The sequence below is a fragment of the Rhamphochromis sp. 'chilingali' genome (genome assembly GCF_963969265.1).
Source record: "Rhamphochromis sp. 'chilingali' genome assembly, chromosome: 9".
Taxonomy (NCBI): domain Eukaryota; kingdom Metazoa; phylum Chordata; class Actinopteri; order Cichliformes; family Cichlidae; genus Rhamphochromis; species Rhamphochromis sp. 'chilingali'.
The window spans coordinates 26,742,293-26,757,246 of NC_137936.1; the positions used below are offsets into that span (position 1 = coordinate 26,742,293).

A 14,954-nucleotide genomic window follows, 5' to 3' on the forward strand; every position below is an offset into this window, starting at 1 on the left:
CAGTCTTGTTAATGATCTCACTGAGGGGGTTCAGGCCTATGCAGAACAGCAGTGGGGACAGAGCATCTCCTTGGTAGATCCCGCACTTGATGGTGACTTGTGCTATGGGCTTGGAGTTGGCCTCTAGTGTTGTCTATATATATATATATATATATATATATATATATATATATATATATATGTGTGTGTGTGTGTGTGTGTGTGTGTGTGTGTGTGTGTGTGTGTGTGTGTGTGTGGTTTGTCTGCGGCTGTCTGTGTTTCCCCCAAGGTGAGATTGTAAGTCATGTACAACCTTTGCACGTGTGAAACCTTTCTATGTTTCTAAATTACCTTCTCATGCTTTTAAAATAAATGATTTGCTGGCAGTTTTTGAGACTGTGCAGCACTTAAATAATTCAGGTTTTAATGACGCCATTTTAACAATTTGACATACTGTACTTGTTAGAGTATAGTGAGTGAAGGTTTTAATTGGCTTTTGGAAAACAGTTCAAATTGGAGGCAGGCTTTGAAGTCACAACCCTCACCATGTCTGATTTTCTAGGTGTTTTGGCCTTTTGACCCACTTAGAGAGTTTCACTTTAATCTGCATGCTGTCTTTACCTGAAACTGAAAAATGTTAATTTCATAACTTGATCTCATTACTTAACAACAAAGCCCTGGGGATTAACGGCTTAAGCCTAGTCTCTGTTATCCCTTGTCGCTCTGGCTGCCAGCTTACTCATTAAACAAAAACATTCAACGATGTAATATTTTGCGTCTCTATATCAGAGTGACACTTCATCCACCACAGCAAAAGCACCAACTTTTGTTACACAGTAGCAGACCAGAGATAGATCCCTTGAGAGAGAAAAAATTCCAAAGAATTTTGTATTTCTTGTGTCATGGAGAGTACATATAAACTGCTACTTGATACTGAAAAATAAAAACAAACCAAAGGAAGCTGAAGTGCAAGGTAGAAGTCCTGAAAAAACACAAAACAATGGCTGATAACTGACTCTATTCTCAGGTTTGTGCAAGGAGTCGACTGTCTACTCTGGAGTCATGGGTATGAAAATGTATCCCATGCCCCAACATTTACAGCAGTAAAAAAAATGTTCACAACTTTCAACTTTCAAGCAAAAATTCTACACGATGGTTAAATGTTGCTGCCCTTACTTATTATTACCATAAAGGAATTCATGCATAAGTTCAGTAAGGAAGATCTGTATCGAAACATCTCTGCTTCCCAAGTATTTGTGGCTAATCTAAGCTTTACATCACTTCCACTTTCCCACGCTGTCAAGCTGATTGTCACGTCAATGCTGGCCTTCTTCAGGCCAATCAGCCGTCACACCACATACTTTAATTCTTCTGTAATTCTCCCTCACCTTTGTGAGACTCACATCCTCCCCACCACAGCCTCTCGCTCGTCATTCAGGCTCCATTCAAGCTTCCATCTTCACCTCCACCACTAGCATCTAGACTCCAGGGGGGTCCTGCCCTAATCCTTATGACCACTGGGATTCCGTTCTGCTTTGATGGGCCATCAGAGTCTAAACGCTAAATACCCTAAACTGAATTCTGCACATCAATAAATCATGTTCGGTTTCTTCTGAGGATCTCTCCTTTTTGAAATACTATCCAGTTATACAACTTATTGTTCATTCATGAATGTACAATGTTGGACCTGATACTATTTATATAGTTCGTAGTTTGCAGTTTCCCATACGAAACACCTTGTGACCAGTGCAAATAAATTATATTGGTTGTGCCTGCAAACTGGCGGTTCTCTTATTGTACTGTGAAAGAGTTTGGCTTTGTAATGATCTTGAAACCAAAGATACCCTGGGATAATGACAGTTTCAGAAATTTATGACAGCTGTCTCAAAATGTATCTGCAGAATGCAGTCTTCTGGGTCTGATCCAGGGGTTGGAGTCTATCCCAGTTGTCATATGGTGAGCAGTAGGGTACATCCTGAACAACCTGCTAGTCTATAACAAGGAAACAGAGAGACAATCAATATAATCAGCATTTTTCTACCAATGATATCTTTCAGACAATTTAAACTCACAAACTGGATTCAAACCCAGGACCTTCTTGCTCTGAGGTGTGTGTGTGTGTGTGTGTTTTCCTTGGAAAATTGGCTGTACCCTATCATACTTATTATTGTTAAACTTTTATTGTCATTTCTAATATTTGTTTCGACCCACAGTAATATTTTTTAAACTTGAGAACATCTGTTGCTTGTTCATCTGCTTAACTCTTTGCACCTGCTGCTTCTCACAGCAAGAGTGTGACTCATTCCATCTCCCATGACACCACTCGTCAGATAATCTAAACTATGACAAAGATGTCACAGTCATGGCCTGACTATTGCAAGCTGTGTTGTAGTTCAGGTTGTGTTTCATGGACCAGAAACAACTTTGTGCAGCCGATCAGGAGGGATATATCTGTGACGACCTGACACGTGATGGTTGATCTGGAAAGAGTTTTCTCTGTAAGCTCCTCGTGTATTAGATTCTGAATTTTTACACATTTTCTAATTAAAGCCCAGTGGGAATAATTTGATCTCCATGCTTTGCTGAATCTGGCAAATTGTATTTGTATTTAGTTGCATTGTCAAATTATGTTTTCAGCTTGGTGATAATCAGGGCCCATGTTTTCAATGTACACAATCACAAAAGGTTAGCATCAGGGTGAATAGGCAGTGCTGCAGGATTTTAACAGGATGTTTTGGTTTGACTGCGCAAGGAAAAAGAAAGCAGTCGTTTTTGGATCGGTTTTCATGTTGATTTATTGTTAGTACAGTCATATATTCAAGGCTCTGACAAGAGCTCTAGACCAACATACTGGTTGTTATGTCTGACCTTTAATGCATTTCTAACTTGGCAAATTGTTCAAAATTGACTACCTGACATTACACCTAAATCCTGACAAAAGCCCACAAAGTATTTGAGAGCTAGTTTATTTTCAGTCCATCATCAATATGCTAGTTTAAGAAAGTAGTACATCTGTTATTGTCTTCCCTTTTGACATTATCTTTCAAATTGGCAATCACGTAATCTTCATGATTTTAATTTTATGCTCTGGTTCCGCTGGTATTTTGTGTGTGTGTGTGTGTGTGTGTGTGTGTGTGTGTGTGTGTGTGTGTGTGAGAGAGAGAGAGAGAGGGTGGGGGGGGAGAGAGAGAGAGCGAAAATGCAAATGAAAAACACATTGGAAATCCTTTTGCAGAACCACCATGGTTAAAATGTTAAAATGTAGACCATTTACCATTAAATCGGGGCAGTCAACAGTATGAAAGAAGGTTGTTCCTCCTGTTGCTGTAATCATGTTTTAATTGCTCAGTTATGTTTTAAATATACTCTGTAAAAAAGGTCCTGTATACTTAAAGGGCTGGTTTGAGTATCTCTTTTTTTTTTTTTTTTTTTTTTTTGGCCTGTCCCGTTTGGCTCTTTTGCCATCAGAATTGTTGTCTAAAGGCAAAGAAAGATGCCCAACGGATTTACTTTACCAAATTGACCATCCCAGCCTTGCCGTAATGGTCCATTTGATTCACCTTTTATTGTTTATTTTATTTTCACTTACTGAACATGGGACAGACTTGACTGGGGGAAAGAAGGGGAGAAAGAAAGAGGGAAAGAGAAACAGCTGAGAAGAGGGACGGGGGAGAAGGGCAAAAACCAAAAACCAACAGAATGGGCAGAAAAAGAAAAAAAAGAAGAAAAAAAGAAAAAAAAATGCATATATCAATCACCTGGGTCACCTGCTGAGAAAGAAAAAAGAAAACAAGCAGAAGAGAACAAGAGTAATAGAATAAACAACATCACAATGATATATGGGAATATGACAGTAAATACTAAATATTAAACATTATTGTGCAGCACATAAGATCAACAGAACACAGTGTGCTTTGAGGTAGGAGCCAAAAAGGGTGTAGTTTGTGGGTGTGATCACCCGTGTGTACACCTGTGAGCATGGACGCGCTTGTTTTTTTGGTTTTTTTTAAAGGTTCCTTCATGTAATGATCTGCTAGAGGGTGTGGGGGGGCCACAGCCCCGTCCTCCAGGGCATGAAGCAGGTATGGAGGAGATCAAAACTCCAGACATCCAGAGGCCCCCAGAACACAAATGGTAAAATGGCCTGCATTTGTATAGCGCTTTTCTAGTCCATAGGACCCCAAAGCGCTTTACACTACATTCAGTCATTCACCCATTCACACACACACTGGCGATAGCAAGCTACATTGTAGCTGCCCTGGGGCGCGCTGACAGAGGAGAGGCTGCCAGACACAGGCGCCACCGGGCCCTCTGACCACCACCAGTAGGCAAACACGGGGTTAGTATCTTGCCCAAGGATATTTGGCATGCAGCCAGGATGCAGCCTGGGATCGAACCACCGACCTTCTGATTAGTGGCTGACCTGCTCTGCCACCTGAGCTACAGCCACCCACAAGAGACCAAGGAAGACCAACAGAGGGGCAGCCGCGCCACTGGTTTGAGTATCTCTGACCAAACATCAAAAACAGACTTCATGAGGATGGTCTTAGGGCCAAAAGTCCTCTAGTGCAGCGGTCCCCAACCTTTTTTGCGCCACGGACCGGTTTATGCGCGACAATATTTTCACAGAACGGCCTTTAAGGTGTCACGGATAAATACAACAAAATAAAACTACCAGTACCGAAAAAAAGAAGATTTATTCATAACACACGTGAAAAGACCCAGGAAAACCGAGTTAACGATAAAAACGATGACAAAATAACGCCGAAAACCGATAAAAACCCTGAAAACCATACATTTCACACCTGAGCCTCAACTCTCGCCGCCCGGCACCGCTGCTCTAGTGGGCCCTGTGCTCATCCTGGAGCCTGCACTCAAAAAAATAATTCATTGGATGAACGTAATTTTATCTTGCCACTTATATTCCATCTAAACAAATCATGTTATATTAATCCATCTTGATTGTGTTGTGTCAACATGATATATGTGTGTAGGTTTAACATAATATTAACATTAACATTCAATTAATTTGACTTTTGTTCAATCAACATGTTTGCACCACGTTAGTCTAATTAAATTTATTTAAATCCATCTTATATTGTTTAAACGCTTTGGCACATCAAAAATCAGTCTTGTTACATGAACTAGTAAAATATTTGTTTGTTACACCAATGATAATCTTGTTGAATGAATAAAATGTAACTTATATCTGTAGTACATGTTGTATTCATATTAAGTAATGTTCAACCAAAAAAAAAATCAATGGATTTACAGCAACTTCCAATCCACCCATCTTCTTAGCCTTATCTGGGCTGCGGAAGTGATAGGGCAAGAGGGACAGGGGTATCCTGGACAGGTCGCCAGTCAATCATACAGAGACAAACAATCATTTGCACTTTAACACCTTTGGGCAATTTAGAATAACCAGTTACTCTTACAACTGCATGACTTTTAACTGTGGAGGAAACTAGAGTACGCAGAGAGAACCCACTGCAAACTTCGCCACATTGGGGATTTGAACCCAGGATCTTCTTGCTCTGAGGCAACAGCACGAACCACCATGGCATTAATCTGTCAATGCAGACTTAACAAAAGTAGGAAAGCTATGCTTGATGATGCTTTATGTTGTTGTTCTTGACAAGTTAAACCATAAGAAATAGTAACAGCATACACGTGGTGTGGTTGTCTTCCTCTTGTAACCCCACTGATTTTCCTGTGGTTTGACATCTAATGTGATCTTGTGAATTTCGTGAGTCAACCCCCAAAATGAAATTGGGTGGTTGTTACATGCATAAGATCCAAACTTGTAATTTGAACTAAATAATTCCATGTTTCTATGGTGAACGTAATTAAATCATGTAGCATCTGCATGAAATTCAGCAACTTAATTTGTTCTTGTTGAGATGACATCATACAATCTAGTAAGAGCGGTTAGTTGCCTGGATCCAGCCACATGGAATTATTTAGTTCAAATTACAAGTTTGGATCTTATGCGTGTATCAACCACCCAATTTCATTTTTTTGAGTGTGATTAAAATTTGCTATAGTATACCAAGTCCACCACTGGCACCTTGTGCTTTTCACAGATGAGTGTAGGTTCACTCTAAGCACATGTCACATATGTGAAAGGGTCTGGAGAAGCCACGGAGAATGAGGCATATTGATGGATGGACACCAAGACTTCAACAGACTCAGCAATCGCAACCTGACTGCCATTAGGTGTCAGTGCTAAATCCTTTGACCCACTGTCAATTGAATTAAGCTCAGCTTTATTTACTATATAGTGCCAAATTACATCAATCATCTCAAGGTTTTTCAAATTCTGCCCTCTGTAGATTGATCATGTTCATTTTGATCAAACTACTGTTCATCAAACTGTTGCATCCTTCCATTCCTCCACTGTGTTTGTGTGTGCAGCTGTGTTGGTGTTTGTGCATTAGCAGGACACACCCCAGATTTCCGCCTTTCGGTTTTCACACGCCATTTTTATGTAATCACGTGATTTTATTGAAGCTGCTTTTTAAGGACGTTAGCTAAACATCATTTTTTGCTAGATTGTTCGCAATAGTTAATGTTTCCCGGCTCCTTGCCTCAGCATATGTTTTCCTTTATCTACAAAAATGTTTCTTATCTTCTTTAACTTATGCTCAGGTTTTGTCTGGTAGACCTGTGGATAAGGAGCGACATGCAGTTATTGTTTGGAGTGAACATTTGGATTGGAGATTTTTTAGACTCTGAGGAAAGCCTGAAGGGAGACTGGGACCGTCATTACTGTTGATTGTTTTTTTATTCACTGTAATTAAATGCACTAAACTTTGACCTAGAGACTGCATTTGAGTCATGCTTATACCAAGAACCTTGACAAGCTCTTGTAAATTATTGATTTGAACTTAAACTTTGATATTTTTATGACCCTTTGCCACTGACAAAGTTAAACAAAGAAAGTGTAATAGACTGTAAAGTTGTTCAGTGGCTTGTATTTTATATAGAGGCAGCATTCAAAGTATTTGTAGCTATTCACAAACAATAGTGCAAATGAATGTGAAAAACATGGATGTCATAAAAAATCTGGATACCTTCATGTCATATTAAAGTTTTCCATATGGTCACTTACAACAAAATTAAGACCTAATTGATTACCACAATCATCCTTAAATTTTTTCAGTCTAGTTAGCATTGCCATGAGCACAAGTCCAACGGTTAACAGTCCAGAGCAAACACTTGTGCTCAATGTGCTTTACCAAATCTGTTGTAATGAACTAAAACACATGAAAGGGGCCAAATCTTTTCATTATAATGCATTTTAGGGCGATCACCATCACTTACTATGACCTTAAAAATGAATATAAAATGGAAATATCACTTTTCTTTGGCGTGAACATAATGTTCATAACAGTAAAATTTATGGCACAGCTGTTAAATGGGTTTATGTTAAATTTCACAGGTGTACCTAATAACGTTCCCAGTCAGTTTGCTTTACGATGCTTTGTCAGCCTCTTTACGGAGGCTTTCCTACACAGACCAAGTTTTTTTTATTTTTTAAAGCATCTCTCTGCTGCTCAAAACATCCTTGTAAACCCGAAAATCACTAATCGTAATCATCATTTCATGTAAAATTACAAGTACATATTTTATAGAGTGCCACAGCATTTGGGTCATATTTAGCTAGATATTATTGCAGTGTCTCTTTACTGGCAACAAGAAATCAAAAGGTCTTGAATCATGAAGAGCTAATTTCTGTCACAATATTTTCCTTACATATCAGTTAAATATATCATATATCTTTACTTCAGCAAACAATCTAAACATTAAGCACTTCTCCTCTCATAAATCAAATTTTTATTCCTATGGCTAGGTTGCGAGTTGCTGGTGAAGCAACCCTCTGCCCTGTGTTGAATGCGTCACTGCACCGGTTGTATTTCACAGAACTTGTTACCTCAGACTCCTCTGACTATTTTTTAACACATGTTCAGTAAGCAGGGTGCTATGCATCAACATGTTGTAAAGTGGAAGAATGAAAGTATTTCAAAATGACATTGTATTTAACACATTTACACATTTTCTAAAAATCCATTGCTTGTGTTTTCTTTCTCTCTCTGTAGCTCCTCTTGTCACAGGTCACAGATCAGTTTGGCCCACTATTCAGTGTGGACAAGATTCCTTTGACATTGCCCTGTGCTCATGTATAAAAATGTCTATATAGGGAATAACAGAAGCAGGAGTATGTATTTATTGGTATAGTATGTCTTTGATTTAATATGTGTTTTCTGAAATTAGCCTCATGCTATTTAATATAACTGGCCAAGCAGCAAATTAAATACTTTTTGACATACTAACTTCTTCATGCCTAAATATTCTTTCTTCTTTTTTTTTTTACTAAAGGTCACAAGAGGCAACAAGAAACACATTCGACACGCAAAGTCCTGATGTCACATTTAGTGGACTTCTGCTAACAGCTTTGAATAAAAGGATCCATAAAATAGCAAACTAAGAGGAATTTAGTGTGATCTGCTCTCTGTCAGTATTTCAGTATCTTTCGCCTGTCCCTTCAGAACTCAGAACTGCCTTCCAGCTGTCTGTGATAATCCTTCCTGCTCTATCCAACTTTTTTTTCCAAACCAGATGCCTTAACACACACTTTAGACTAGTGGAATGCTGCAAAAATATTCTGACCCAATAAAGTCAGTCTGAGTCAAGTAATGATGGGGGAAATTCTCCTTAATAGTAATTTTGACAACTAGAAATTAAAGTATCCATAAATAAATAATGTACATGTTTATATTTGTAGGAGATCAGAATTTATTCCTTCCTCAAAGTTTTTTCTCCTCATGTGAATTTTATTATTATTATTTATAGCAAACTTACTTGTTTGAATTCAGTGGTACAGATGTTGGACAAATATGTCTGAGCAATCCTGTCAATACTCACAACATGGGATTATTTATTTGAATGTATTTTTCCTCACTGTAAATTGCTTTTAGCTTTTTTAGATTTTCACAGCTTAACTACTAAAAAAAGAAAAGAAAGAAAGCTACTTGCTTAACCTGATAAAATGTTCAAGCTTACAAAATATTGCTTTACACATATGGCACAAATCACAATCATGCTAAAAGTACAATATAATTTACTTTTACCCTCTGAAGTATCTGGAAGTATCTAAAGTAGCTTTTTAGCTGTGTCCAATTTAATTAATTTCATTCAATTTATTTTTCACAGCTGTTTCAACAACAGCTGTCTCAAGGCGCTTATTTGCGTATTTATTGTAAAGTAAAGATCCTACAATATGAGCGAGAGCAAGAGACAGTGATGAGGCACTGAGTGATGGTGAGGAGGAAAAACGTCCTTTTAACTGGAAGAAACCGCTGCCTGAATCAGGTTCAGGAAAGGGCCCTGACCAACTCGGCTGAGGGGACAGAGAAGAGCACAGAGAGACAACGAACAGCAAAGAGGCCAAAAACAAACAAAATGAAAGTAGAGACAAAAGTTAATGACTTGCAACTATGGCGCAGTTTATATGGGTTTTTTTTCAAAGGCACTTTTAAAAAGTGGTTTAAAAAGAGTCATGACATTTAACCATACACTGAAAAAAATAATCAGTGGGATAAACATAAAAAAATTATTGTAAGCGGTTGCACGAAATTAAGTTATGTTTGGTTAACCTTAGTTTTTTATGTTATACCTGCACACATTTTTCTGGTAACACGAACATGACTTTTTTATGTTGTTGTTATGTTTTTCATTCCGGTCAAATATTTATAGAAACCACTTGTTTATCAGACATGAACTTTTTATGTTAATTGTATTGGACTACTATGTGTTATATTGACAAGATTATTTTATGGTAAGCTTATTTTATTTTATAACAAATTTCTAATATATAATATATAATCTAATATATAATTGAGTGTTCAATAAATAAAACTAAATTAAGGCTGATCTTACTGTATGTACTGTACACTTTCTCTCAATCAAAGAAATAAGCAAAACATTTTTGAACAATGACCTGTATTTTTGAAAATACTACACAGTTGTAAAAATGGACTTTCAATTCAGGCTTCCAAAATATACATGAGTCATATTTGTACAATGCATCTCTTGAAAAACATTCCACAACATTCCTCAAAGTTATCTGCTGGAACCTGAATTCAACATTGTGGGGCCTTGTGACATCGCACTTATGTAAAAAATAGTTTTTTAAATGTAAGAACCATAAGGTAAGGTAATATGGCAACAGGGGTGTAATTATTAAAATGACACAAAGAAGAGACTTAAAATAACATTATAACCCACAGGCACACAACCAAGAGACCTAAACTGATTAGTATTGGCTTGCTTCTAGGGCTGAACGATATATCGCATTTGCGATAATATCGCGACATGATCAAGTGCAATTTTCTAACCGCAAAGGCTGCGATTATACTGCGATTATATTATACAATTCATGGGCTGCATCCTCCTGAGGCCGCATTTGTAGACCGATTACGTCACAGCGACGCGCCGAAGGCTGTCCAAATTACTACCATATCCCAGAATTCATAGCGCGGCCCAGCCAAACTCCAGTTTCCAGCAATGGCGGCCGCTACTAAGTTTTAAAATTACTCATACTAATCTTTCTGGGTCACAAAATAAACTTTTAACATATTTTCAGGCGAGAAAGTAGTTGTGTAAACATCAAATATCTGCTCGGTTTATCAAGATATCCCATATTTGCAAAAGTGCTTCGACGTTTTCAGAGGCGTCTGCTACCCACCAGCTCGACAGCTAGCCGGGAGCTCGAGGGTTACTGATGCGGCCGAGAACGGCACAACTCCCGGCACATCATTTTCAGATCACCGCGGAGTTTCGCTGCTCGGGTTAAACGTAATATATAAGTCACTTAGACAACCTAAAAATGTTATTGTTGGGCTTTTTTCAGTGTTTTGTTTGTTCGTGAGTAAATCTGTTTGGCTGAGATTAAAGTTATTAGATTAGATAAAATAAAACTTTATTAATCCCCCGGGTGGGTTCCTCCTTGGTTTTCACACAGCTGACTAAACGTCAAACAGAAAACTTATTAAACAGAAGTATGAGACAGTCGAGAATTTACACCAGTGTCTGGTTATATTTTAGATAGCAAGAAGCAGACGGCCGAGTTTATTAAACTCCACCGAGACAGCGGTGACGCTAATCAGAACTAGCCTTCTGATTAGCTAATCAGAAGGCTAGACCGTCCAATTTCACGCCTTTAAACTTTAAAGGCGTGTTTGTGTGTGTGTTTATACAATTGCTATTATGTTTGCACTTTATGTGTAATGTTACTGACTGCAGAGATCAGTAAGATGTGTGTATTTTTTATTTATTAGTTTTATTTATTTAATATTATTTTTTAATTGAATGACTGTCTAGTAGTTCACAGATGTCGAAAAACTGAGTGTGGTAAAGCCACTGATTTTTTTTATGTATATTTCTGCAATCTGCACATTGTACTGACTTTCATTTTAATGTTTACACCAGGGTTCCTTGTCAGCACTTTATGCTCAGATGTTTGTAAGCTAAAAATAAACTATTGTGTATGTTCAAATATACTGTTGTGATTGAAGAAGTTAAATAAAAATGTCAGTCATCAATTCATGCATCACCTCATGTCATCATAACAGAGGTCTGTCTTCCAGGAAAGAACAGTTTAAAATTAATGTAATATAGTATTGGCCATACTATATGATGTATTGCTTGTCTTTGTTTAATAATACAGAAGACAAATACCTTAAAAAATAATCGCATATCGCATCGCAATCGCAATATTGGGGCAAAAATCACAATTAGATTATTTTCCATAATCGTTCAGCCCTACTTGCTTCTATCACTAAACATCACAATCACTAATACTACACGATGCAATCTGTTTGTAGTGGTGCACCTTGGGAAAAAAATTGCAAATTGGTGAAATTGGTGCAAGGCGCCATTTCCATTGAGAAAAATGGACATTCAAAGTTTGAATTTAAAAAACAAAACAAAACCATGGCTTGAAAAGTGAAAACTGCAGTAATAAAGGCCCCAAGTTGAAAAGTGCCAGAAAAATAAGTTTCACTATGTACTGCAACTTTACCAGTGCTGGCTTAAAAGAAAGGATGGTACATATTCGAAGAGGTAAACATGTTGTTCCCACATCATAACTGGAAAACTGTTCAATCGTACAGTCTGGTCCTGAGAACCTGGGCCTTCTTTGAAAGGCTGTTCCTTTTGAGCTCCATAACCAGTTTCTATAATACCTCGAAGGTATACTTTTCCAGTGGGTAGGTGAGGTTCAAAGTGTACATTAGTCCAAACAGCATTGCAGCTGCTAGGGTATAGTTATCCAAATCCTGCCAGACTCTCTGGCCTTCAAGGACTATCCCGATGTCCTCAGGGCTGCCATTGGCATCTCTTGACTTTATGATGTAAATTCCCATGGTTGTTTCCTTATTAGATCGTTGGATAATGGCTTCATCTGTGGCCTAGAAAATGCAGAATTCCAAAATTTAATTAAACAGAACACTGGTCAAAGAACATTATACCAAATCTTATTTTAATCTGTGTCACTATTCCAAAAAATGTTAACATTAACACATTAGGTGAACAAAAATGGATTCATTACAGCATGTGATTTGAGTCCTCAGAATGCTTAAAAAGGTAATGCATGAAGTGAAATCTCCATGCAAAGAAGCAGAATACTGTCAGAGCATAGAGAGGTGTTCAACTATGAACTCCACACATCGTTCTGATGCAGGTAAAAGAAAAAACAAAAACAAAAAACGCACCCATGGTAAATTGTGAAAATCCCAGGTGATTTTCAACATACTCCTGGCATAGAGTGACAAGCAGCATTTTGTTAAAATTATTATTTTCCCTAAAGTGTATACACAAATTATTTTTTTCTTACCTGGGCCGTGGCTCCAGAATGTTCTGCAGTCTTCTTCCTATTTGTCCTCCTCGCCTTTTGAAGACCTTTATGAGTTTGTCAGATAGCACATCTATCTGCGAGAGTAACCTGGACTGCAGTGGCATGGTGGTAATGCGCTTAAACTCTGCATTTATCTAAAAAGACAAGTTGTCACATAAAAATGCTGTCAAAATCTCAAATCTCACAAGGTTACATCCACACAAAGTTGTTATTTTTTGTCATGTTACTATTTATTAGCTATGGGTCCCATGTTGCTGAGCAGTTCCATAGTTGCCCTTACTTCCATACCACCCAAAGCCTGTTTGCAATCACAGCAGTTGCCTCCTTCTGGCCATTTTGCAGTTCTGCCAAATGACCCAGAAACTACATCTATTATTGTCATATACACATCAAGGTCTTTCATTAATACTTAGTTAAATTAGTTAATTTGACCTTTCCAGAAAATTTACCTTACAGAATGTGAGATAACATGTGCAAATCTTCACCCCCCCCCCCCCCCCCCAACAGAGCCCACCCCATGGCAAACTAGCTTATTTAACTGTTTAACTAAAACATTTTAGGTACAACCAGTTAACTAAATGGACACGAGTTTGTTAGTCTGTATTCACTGAGAAAAAACAAGCGAATGTGACTGGGCACACACTGAAAAAAAGCTAATGCACATAATATTGTCCTGCAGCTTAAGCTAGCATTATCGTTAGTTAACTTAAGGAATGACTTGTTTTTTCCATTATGTTGCTCAACAGGAATTCATGAGAAAAACTTCCCCATATAATGGATGTTCTCTTCGTTTCCTCTCAAACATGTAGTTTTCAGTTTACCTCGACAAAGTAAAGCTCAGCACCAAACGTAAACGAAGCAACGACAAAAAATGGCGGACCGCCACAGTGAATTTTCCCTCGCAGAACACGCCCTGGGGGGGTGGAGTTTCAACACAAAACACAACTATTTTCTGTTATTTTGATATGACTGGTTTTAAAAGACTGAACATCCTTCTAAAACAAGTGAAAGGCGTGAGACTTAATTATGTTTAGACCAAAAATATAACTGATTCATGTTGGATATATTTACTGTATTTTTACTAATTTAACAACGTCATCATTGCATTAGTCGCTTTATGCTATAGCATTACGCTTACATTAGCTTGAAGCTCAAGGTCGTCATTTTATTTAATTTCTTTTTCTGGGCTTACAAACAGGACACACAACATTTAGATAACCGTTACACTGAATCTTGGGTCTGTGTTGAGTCTTCCAGCTGCTGACTACAGAAGCTAGATTGACCTTTCAGCATGTTTATAGCGGCTGTGGTTATGTGCTGGTAATGTTACCGTGTGTGAGCAGTCACATTGGCAGCAGACATGTTTCAACAAACTAGTCATATCCCGGCCCTACATTAGCTTGTTTAATGGTTAAGACACTGCAGGTACCACCACTTACTACAGACACTGATGCAAGTTTGTAATAGTCTGTTAATTTAGACTGAAAGAATATACAAACAATATTAACTCACATTATATATGTTAATTACTAATTTGCTTATCGCATAATTTCGGTTACCATTAGCTAACTGGAGCCTAACATTGGCCTTTCATGGTTTTCGATAAACAGCCCACATACCTGTAAAATAACAACACCCCAGTAAAAGTCCACATATATAAAGGGTCTACACTCTTTCTCACTGGTGTGTTAGCTTTAAAATCCTATTTACCTTCAAGTGTAAAACTCCAGATGGTAGTAGATTTTCCAAAGCGAGAGACAAAAATGGCGGACAGTGCAGCCGATTTTTCCTTTCCAGGGGGCGGAGCTTGAGGATAAAACACGACTAACTTGTTTCTTTTCAACATGATTTGTTCTAAAAGAATGAATATTCTTAAAGAATATGTGAAAATTAAAAGACAAAAATATGTTTAGATGTGAAATTTAAATTAGTCATGCTGGATATATGAAGTAATTCTATGCAGATTCAACAACCACCCTATTGCATTTTTTTCAGTGTAGAGGTGTACATGACTGGGACAATTTTTTCATCAAATGATGTTTTAAAGAAAAAAAAA

The 14,954-nt window shown here is 37.7% G+C and overlaps 1 long non-coding RNA gene across 1 annotated transcript; it reads right to left on the bottom strand.

The window, feature by feature from the left end:
* Positions 1-9,967: 9,967 nt before the first annotated feature.
* On the bottom strand, positions 9,968-13,356 carry LOC308402530. The gene is made up of 2 exons (XR_013972771.1): positions 12,878-13,356; positions 9,968-12,452 (listed from the first exon to the last, which is right to left on the bottom strand). It is a non-coding gene; the product is annotated as an uncharacterized lncRNA (long non-coding RNA).
* Between the last annotated feature and the right edge of the window lie 1,598 nt (positions 13,357-14,954).